At 42.3% G+C, this 9,244-nt stretch overlaps 1 long non-coding RNA gene across 1 annotated transcript; it reads left to right on the plus strand.

Annotated features, from left to right (window-relative positions):
• The first annotated feature begins 4,109 nt into the window (after positions 1–4,109).
• Positions 4,110–4,605, plus strand: LOC134291089 (uncharacterized). The gene is made up of 2 exons (XR_009998905.1): positions 4,110–4,395; positions 4,454–4,605. It is a non-coding gene; the product is annotated as an uncharacterized LOC134291089 (long non-coding RNA).
• The last annotated feature ends 4,639 nt before the right edge of the window (positions 4,606–9,244 follow it).

Below are 9,244 nucleotides of genomic sequence, written 5' to 3' on the forward strand. Positions count from 1 at the left end.
AATGCAGTGATGCCCACCGAATAGTTTAACCATCATGAGTAAAGATTCCGATTCTGGATAAAAATCGGTAACTAATTAATGAGGCGTCCGATTTGAATGCGGTCTTCGGCAAAGTTGTAGCTGATAGAGTAGCTTAGTATTATCAAGGGTCGACTAACTCATTAGGGCACTTGGGGAAATGCTACGGTTGATTGAATGAAAAAAGTCGTTTTCCCATAGTAATTCCCATACAAACTTTGACGGGCTTGTGCAGTCTCAATTTTCAACCAAATGAGCTGAAATTTTGTGAGAAGACATATAATCTGGTTAGGAATCGAATAAGCGGTGTGGAGCAAAAACGATTTTTTGAACCACGCTAATGACTTGTGTCCTGGTTCCAGACACCTCCGGTGGTTCGTGGAAGGTCAGATGACATACGCACCAGCCTGTTGCCTTTGCCAAATCTGCTGTTGGTCTCTCCAATGACATCAACCTGAAGAAGGAACTGCACAAGTATTCTTCAACAGTAATTAATCTTACCCTAATTTATGTACCTATAAGCTGATGCCCACAACTTTCTGTGCATTTTAAGAGCGCATAAAACAGACTCCCATTGAAATACGTAAAAGATTTCGATTCCGGTGCTTCCTTCGCGGGATGCTTGTGGCAGATATTAATGGAAAAGAAGTGAAAATATTTCATAGAATTAAGCGTATTTATAATACACACGAAAATGTTAATTTTCTGGTTTAATTAACCGCAATTAATACGTCGTCCCGGCTGCTGCTGTTGTTGCTGCCGCTGGATGGCTTGATAGCCGTGGGCTATGCAATGAATGGGAAAAGAACCGGTCCGGTCGATTCAATGGACTTGGGAGCTATTTGCTGGTGTTCACAATGACTAGTGGCGATGGAGTCTGGAAGAGATCTTTCGTAATTGATGTCTTTTGGGTCTATTTGGGAGTTACCTTCGGACAGATTGGTGCTAACCCAGCTGTGTGTGCCCTATCTATCTGTTAAATGAACAGCTTTATGTTGTGTACTATTAAGTTTCCTCTATGCTGTTTTGAAACAAATGTTTAATAATGCTTCTTAGAAATAATTATAAGTTGGTGGACCACTGCTTTTTTGTGTAATATCTTAGAACAAACTCCTAGAGAAACTCCGAGAAATCCTTCGGAAGAATAAGTACCAGGAATATTCTCCATGTGAAATATCCGAAAGATCTTATGTAGTCCCGGGAAAAGCTCTGGAAAATTTTGATTGGAGGAAAACCGGGAGAACATGCAGGACAAATAACAAGGAAACTCTGGTAAAAATCCAAGAAAGAACTCAGGTAGACTGCGAAGAACTGGTAAAAACTGTAAAAGAAATTCCAGAAAACCTCGGGATAAACTATAAAAGAACCTTTGACAGGAGAAGTTCTTCAAAAAAATCTTGAAAAAATCAATGTGAGAACTCAAAAAAAAATACTGAAAGGAACTGCTGAAAAAATCTTGCGAGGGATTCAGCTACGGACGTCTAGCTACGCCATCTCTTGATGGCCACTACTGGGGCATAGGAACAAGTGTCCGACTTTCGAATCAAAATACACAAAACGGCTCAAAATTAACCGTGTCGAACGGAGGAGAACACCGTAACTCTCTAATGTCTGATGAAACATGGTGCTTTGTGGCCAACGGGGAGAGGTAAGAAAACGAAAACTTTTATATGCATTATAAGAACGATGCGGATTAAGCTAATTTAATGATTATCGCCTTTTTCTTTCGTCCGTTGTTGCCTCGCACGTTCTTTCTCTGTCTCTCTCTCCTTCTGTTCTGTTCAGCTAATAAGCTTTTTTTGTTGGCTGCTGCTGTTGTTGTTGAGTAGGATGCTGCTGGATGCCGTTTGTTGTTGTCGTTACCGGCGTGGACGGGAGGAGCAGGCTAACAAACATCACCCGGAGCTTTTTTCTCGCTTTTGAGAAGACCAAAAAGAGCCTTTGATGACGCTCTTAGCGAGTGTTTGTGGGGTCAGTAGCTCTCTGTCTGGAGCCCATTCCGGGCTGGAACGGTGCGGTGAGGGGGGGAGGGGGGATAAGCACTTTTTATGAATCAGAGTCGAAGAAGGAAGAAATAATTTGTATAAATAACTTAATTATGCTTCAAAGTGAATAAAAAAGACGGCCTCCACGATGTGTGTGAGTACTTTTTGCCGATTAGATGAGCTCTCTTCATGCAATTTGCGGAATGACGTTACAGTCTGTTGTAGTTTTTGGTTTGGGGATCACCGATAAAAACTTTCTTGGCGTGAACGATAAAAACTTTCTATTAAAAGTGTGAAATTTACTATTTTTGAAGCATAACGATTATGATAAATGATGATCAAGGTTGTTGAACAATGGTATAGAAACTGTTACCACAACTCTGATTGAAGCTTTTGATTCAGTGCTGAGTTCGTCGTGAAACAGTTAAGGTTGGAAAACACTTTCTTCAAAACGGACCTCAGTTAAACCATAGATAATTAATACATAGATATCCCACTTGGTCATCCGCCCTTGTTTTCTGAGAGCAACAATACTAAGTGTGCCATCCGTGCCATCTGTTGATCAATGGGTGAAGTAAATGTGAAATAGCGTGCGCATTTTTCATCAAAGCTACCCTGTGTACAACAATGTTTGCCTAACGAGGCCCGGCGCATTAACGATTGTCATGGGCAACTAGAGTAAATAGGTAACTGCTATTTTCAACTGATTGTCTCTGTCATTCTGCAGGATGCCTGCCAGCTCCTGCCGGTCAAAGAAAACCACTACAAACACAAGCCCTCGCAATGCTGATTTCAATCTCGCCGTCTCACATTCGAATTGTTTGTTCAGGAATCTAAGCGAGGAACAAGTACGCGGCAGAGAAATGTCTTCGCTGACGATGGAGTAGCAGTGGTCGTGTAGCGCAGGTCGACGACGTCGGGCCAGAAATCCTGGCCTAGGTTTCGAGCACTTATGCAGGGGCAATAACGATCATTCTGAAATGGACAGTCCTAGATCAGCAAAGTACCGAAGAACCGTAAATTCGCCGTCTACCATTTAAAAATGGGGATCAATTTTGTTAAGCAAAGTTTTTCCCAACGATGCATTTCAATGCTGCGTTAGGTAGTCGAAATTGCCCATGTGGGAGAGCCACTTTTACAATTGGGCCTAATTTTTTGTGGTTGTCTGGGCCTGAGCTCCCGACATGCGGTTGAAAATAAGATTGAGAGCGAGGAGACGATTAGTTGAGTTACCACAGTTGGTAGAACATTGTTACGATTGCCTTGACGTTTTCCGATGTCTTAAGAAGGTCTGCTGCGTGGTGTCATAATAAGCCAAGAACTTTACTGCCGTGAATCGCGTCAGTCCCATCTGCATTTTGGGCAAAAATGAGTTAATGACTGTTTTCGGTCTCTCTTCGGATGATCTTTCAGCTGTATGAATAAAAATATATAGTTTGTTCAGTAAAAATGAAAAACAACATCAAGTCAGATTGTCCCATAATGAAATGTAATCGCAAGTCAGTCCCATTACGAACTAGTGTACCCTCCAGTACAAAACCTAACATTGTTTTAGCCAGTTTTATATTTTTCACTGTTACGTTTTCATGTTTAAAGCAATGTGTGAAAGTTTCATGATGATCGCAGAAGTTTTCAGTTCATGGCGATTTTTTAGAGTTTTACATAGAAATCGAATTTGAAAACTTCAGAGGCCATTTTCTCAATGCCTACTTTTTACATATGGGACTGACTTGCGATTCACGGCAGTTTACTGCCAAGCGATTTTCCGTGCCGTGGAAAATTTCCCTGACCGTGAGGTATTCGTTTAAAACAATCTGAAGGATCATCGTGCCGGTTCACAACGTTTCAGCAGTCTTCACCGGGGCTCCATTGGCCCAAGCCTTCAGTACCTTCCGACGTAAGTGAAATTCACGGTGCATATCGAGGGCCCATGTGAGCCACCTGGCCACTTTGTCAACACGCTCCGTCCTCCGTTAGCTACTTCATCTGTCTTCTCAGATTCCTCCATCGATTTTACTGCAGCTTACAAAAATAAAATGCATCTTCGTTTGACTGTCAGTTGTTGGCATACTAAGATGCGTTGGTATTCACGCTAATTCTCAAAAACCCATTTTATGAGTCTTAAGTACCCATTTTTGGCAACAGTAGGGAGCTGTCAAAAAATGGGGCTTTTTCTGGCATCAAATAATGGGTATTCAAACCCCATTATGAAGTTCCCTTTCTGATGAAAATAATGGGTGAATAGTACGCATGATTGTTTGTGACTTTTAGTACCGCCATTTGAACTTAGCAATTTTCGAAAGAAATATTACAAGCAAAATGACAAATTGCACCAGAAAACCTCGTAGAAGAGAACGGAGACGGAGAGACTAGAAATGTTACTCGGTAACAGGTAAGTTTATATACATTTGTCGTTCTGAAAAGTTATGACCCATATTTATTCATTACAGTTGGATGAGTCCCGGAAAGTGTGGGTTCCCGCTGCTGATGGACATTGAAGCATTCAACAAGCCAAATGAGCTCCAAAGATGATGGATAATTTGAAAATAAGATGTGAAATATTACTAATTTGCATATCGAAATATACAGTTTACATACTACAGTTAATCTTTTCTGCTTATCCATGTTTGAAAAGTTTTGCCGAATACCCTAACCTCAATCTGCAATACCGCCCTCGAAATAATGGTGTTTTATTACCCATTTTTTAGTTGAAAATCAAGAGTAAATAATACCCATTTTATGAAGTTTGTGACGAATACCCATTAATGGGTAAACGCCAAATACCCATTAAATGGGTTGAGCCACTTTAGTTTGAAATGGGTACTAAAGTATCCATTAATGGGTAATCTGAATCTAGCGTGTTCAGCGCCGGAATCGGGAAATGCACAGGGAGACCAAATTAGTTCAACCATTCACCGATGCTCTTGGATAGGCGCTGCTGTTTTGTTACTTGATTTTTCCCGAAGTGGGAAATCTATGTATTAATTATCTAAGCTGCTGGCTATGTAGCTAGACTGGGAGATCTTTAGGCATCAAGCTCCAATTACCAACAGGCGAACATTTGCGCAGTTTATGTCAAAGCTAGTTACCGCTGCCGCAGATGTTACGCTCCATATGGATCCAAGCACAACGTAACGTGGAAAGCCGGATAAATCTAAGGAGACGATTTTTTGAGAGCGCACAGCGGATCTAGGAGAACGAAAGACTCGTCGACGCTGCTGTAGAAAGTTAACTCGATCCGAGGGTTCTTTTACGTGCCTTGTATGCAGAGAAAATGTCCACAAAGATAAGGAATGTAAGATGTTTGCAGACATGACCGTGGAGAATCGTTGGAAAGCTGTTCAAAACCATTCACTTTGACGAACGTGTATGGGCGCAGTCCAAGAAATGTTGGGGCCCGTGACGCAGTGGTCACACGATCACGACATAAGTGGTTGGTCATGGGTTCGATTCCAGCCTCGGCACTTGTGATTTTTCGTCAGTTTCTCTCTAAATACACACGTCTGCTGGGTCTAGGAGCTAAGCCTTTAATTCCGACGCCCCAGGGAGACAGCCACCACACCTGAGAACCCTACATATCGAACCCATCTGTTGATGGGTCGATGGGCCGGGACCTACGGCTTTACTTCCTATCCGAGGGAAGGCGTGATCACGGATTTTATGTCTCAGAAAATCCCATCGGCGTCGACGGGAATTGAACCCCGACCGACTGGGGTGAGAGGCAACCACGCTTACCACTACACCACCGACGCCGACATCATTACATCAATGAACTTAGCCTTGAAAATATATGACAGTTCTCAGGTCACTTGACAGCCCAAGCAACCAAAAGTTCGGATTCCACTTGAAGACCGAACTCAGAAGTTCAAGTTCGGTTCAATTCCAGGTTTCGTTGAACTTTATTCTCCAAAAAGTTACTCTTGTATTGTTTATGAACTTGGAAGTACATGTACAAGCTTTTGACTTCTCTTCAAAACGACATTAAAGTCGAAAAAAGGTTCAAAAAGAACTTATGTTGAACTTTAAAACAGAGTTCAATCAAATATTAACCGAACTCATGTTGAACTTTCGCGTGCCTTTAAAATTCAAATTCCGAACTTGTTTCGAACTTGTTTTGAACTTACTACTGAAAGTTCGGATAAATATTAACCGTACCAAAAGTGAACTTCACTTGAACTTCGGCGACAGCGGGGCTGGGGAGAATTTCTCATTCAATTAAATCACTCGGAAATCGAGCCCAGCAGCCACAGCTTGTGTTAATTTCACAAGTACACTTTGTTTCACTATAATATTTGAACGTACTTACTTGTAATCAACGCAAAGGATCCGTATTGTGTGGCTCAAAGGCTGCCCCCGCAGCGGAAAACTGCTCCCCCCAGGATGCCGCCGGGGGTTTTTCGGCTGCGCACAAAAATTTTCCAGCTTTGCTGGATGTTTTCACACCCGTCTCACTTGTCACTGCAGCGCACCGGTAATCGACGCAATCGTATTCACTGATAACCAAGCTGAAAACTTATAATCTTTTCTTGAAGTCGATACACTGGCCTTAATTTATTGCTTTGCACTGCGAACCACAACAAACTGAAAATGTCAAACTGCGTAAGTTCACAAGAAGTTCCACGTGAACTTCTTTCGAACTTTCGACTTCAAAAACTATTCCAAGTTCAGGGAAAGTTCACACGCGAACCTGATTGAGCTCTACTATATGATATCAGCACATTGAGTAAAATCCCACAGTGCATAACAACACATACATAGAGTAGTGGTTAGGCACCGACTTTCAACGAGGAGATCTCGAGTTCAAATCTCAGTAAGTAAAAAACATCAAACATTATTTCAAGGTATTAGTCAATTTGGATTCCACATGAACTAATGGTTCTTAATAATAAATTACTTTTGTGGACTAAACAATTTTTTTTTTCATTTTTTCGAAGTTTATTTTTAAGCTGAATAGCGTTCCTTTCAGCGACACAAGTGTACTTTTTGTGAACTGAAGTTCGGTTAATTACTTAAAAAGTGAGCTGAATAGAATGCTATTCATATACCTTCGAATAGCTGATTAAGCCCAAACATGCTATTTTATCCGAACTTTTGGTTGCTTGGGAGATCACATACGAGCAAGGTAAAAAAAAAAACATATATTGTACTTTACTGACCTTGTTGCGGAACTCTTCCAGCCATTCTAGTGGTCAGTACATTCTAACATTTCTTTCCCTTCCCAGTTGACTATAAGGACTACGCCGGCGCCGTTATTGATCAAGCATGTAATATCTATCAAGACGGCTCTGAAAGCGATAGGGTACCGAACCACTTGGGCAGCGGCCGGTATATTGGGCACTCTTCACTATAACTCAGTCAATTGATTGATTGATTTGACTTATTAAAGAGACTTTCGTCCCTTGGCTGGTTCGTCTCTCTACACTCAGTCAATTCCAAACCAATTGACTTGAAATTTTGTACACGGCTAGATACTCATCGCGTTCCAAAAATTGTGTCAATTGGTTCAAAATTGGCTGAGTGTTAAGGCAGAAAAGTGCCCAAAATAGGACCCCTGCCGAGATGGTTCCACTTCCCCATACAGGAAGTCGAAGAAAACCTTTGCAACCCTGATCATCAAAGCTGAAGCTATTGTAAATTCTTGTCCGCTGTCTTTCATTCTAGACGTACGCGCAGCCGTGCCGCGCCGCCGTCGCCGACATTTTTTTCACGCCGCCGCCACCAGTAAAGTTGATCCCGCTGTTCAAATTTTCCCACGCCGCCGAAAAAAAATTCCCCACGTCGATGAGAAAATGATGAAGATATTTTTCTTCGACAGCAGCAAAGAAAAAGTGGCAAGTTTTAAACCAGGGTGTTCGCGCGCGGGTTGTTCTTCGGACACTTGTAAAAACTTCGCTAATTACTGATGGAAACACTTTTATTTAACGCGAACACTGAAGTACTGATTTATTACGGAATCGAAAAACAAGAGGAGATGTTTCCTCCGCGGCGATTTATTTCTACTGATTACAAACAGCTGATTTGCCTACTTGCTACCTACAGTGCTGATCGCTTATGTATTACACAGCTGGCGATACGATCGCCAGCTGCAGGTATATAACAACACACAAGAGAGGACCGAATTTACGGAGAGAGGCAAGCTAGGGATGCGCATGTAAACTGGGCGTCGATGTTAAATTTATCTCGCTCTAACATATGCCGGCCGCCTTGGAATCTTTGATTACAATTGCTATCCTATTCTAACACAAGCGTACGTGATAAACAATACACAATTTCAGTTTGTTTTGATCAGAAGGATCGAAACCAATGTCCTATACGCCACTGAATTTACAGTATACAAAACAATTCGTTATGTACCTGGAGCCGACTCGATGCAGGGTGGATCATCGCACTACTGACCTAGATTCTGTAGCTGGATTGTCAACACACTTGACCTACATTTGTGATGTTTTGGTTTTGATGTTGCTTGAATCTGCTGCTGCTGCTGATCACGGACGTGGAGAACGAATTTGCAAAGTACAAGGATGTACATTTCTCTACCGGACCGGGACGAACGAGCAAGAGGTGGATGCTGGTACTGGTGTGCAGTCGATATCACGGACTTGGGAAACAGAGAAGACGACGTTTGATGGACAAGTCTTCGATGCTGGAGAGATTCAGAGGGCTGCCATCAGGTAAGTAGGAGTGTTTACCTCGCCGATCGGAACGGGTTGTCTGCTATTGGCCGCAGGTCAAGTCGCTGAAAGAGATGAAAGGGTGCTTTTTGCCTTTCTCGTACACTAAGTGTACTGGAAAGGCTATATGTTCACTCCAAAAATGACTTTTTGATAGAAGGCCCGGAGGGACAAATCACATATACCAATCGACTCAGCTCGACGAATTGAGATGATGTCTGTGTGTGTGTATGTGTGTGCGTGTGTGTGTGTGTCTGTATGTGTGTGTACAAAAAAACTCACATCACTTTTTGGCAGTAAACCTCATCCGATTTCAATGACCGATGGTTCATTCGACGCGGAATCTGGTCCCATTGTTTCCTATTGAAAATGGTTCGGATCGGTTCAGCCGTTCCGGAGATATGGCCATTTAGGTGTTCCGGAACAGTACCCCAGGAAGGGACCAGATATGAAAATGCATCAAACCTATGCATGCGACACATCCAACCACGGCATTTCCGATAACCTGATGAGCGGTAAGCGGAAAAATGGTCTAAGACCATATCTGAACCAGTAGTGTTCCGGAACCGG

The sequence above is a fragment of the Aedes albopictus genome, chromosome 3 (genome assembly GCF_035046485.1).
Source record: "Aedes albopictus strain Foshan chromosome 3, AalbF5, whole genome shotgun sequence".
NCBI lineage: Eukaryota > Metazoa > Arthropoda > Insecta > Diptera > Culicidae > Aedes > Aedes albopictus.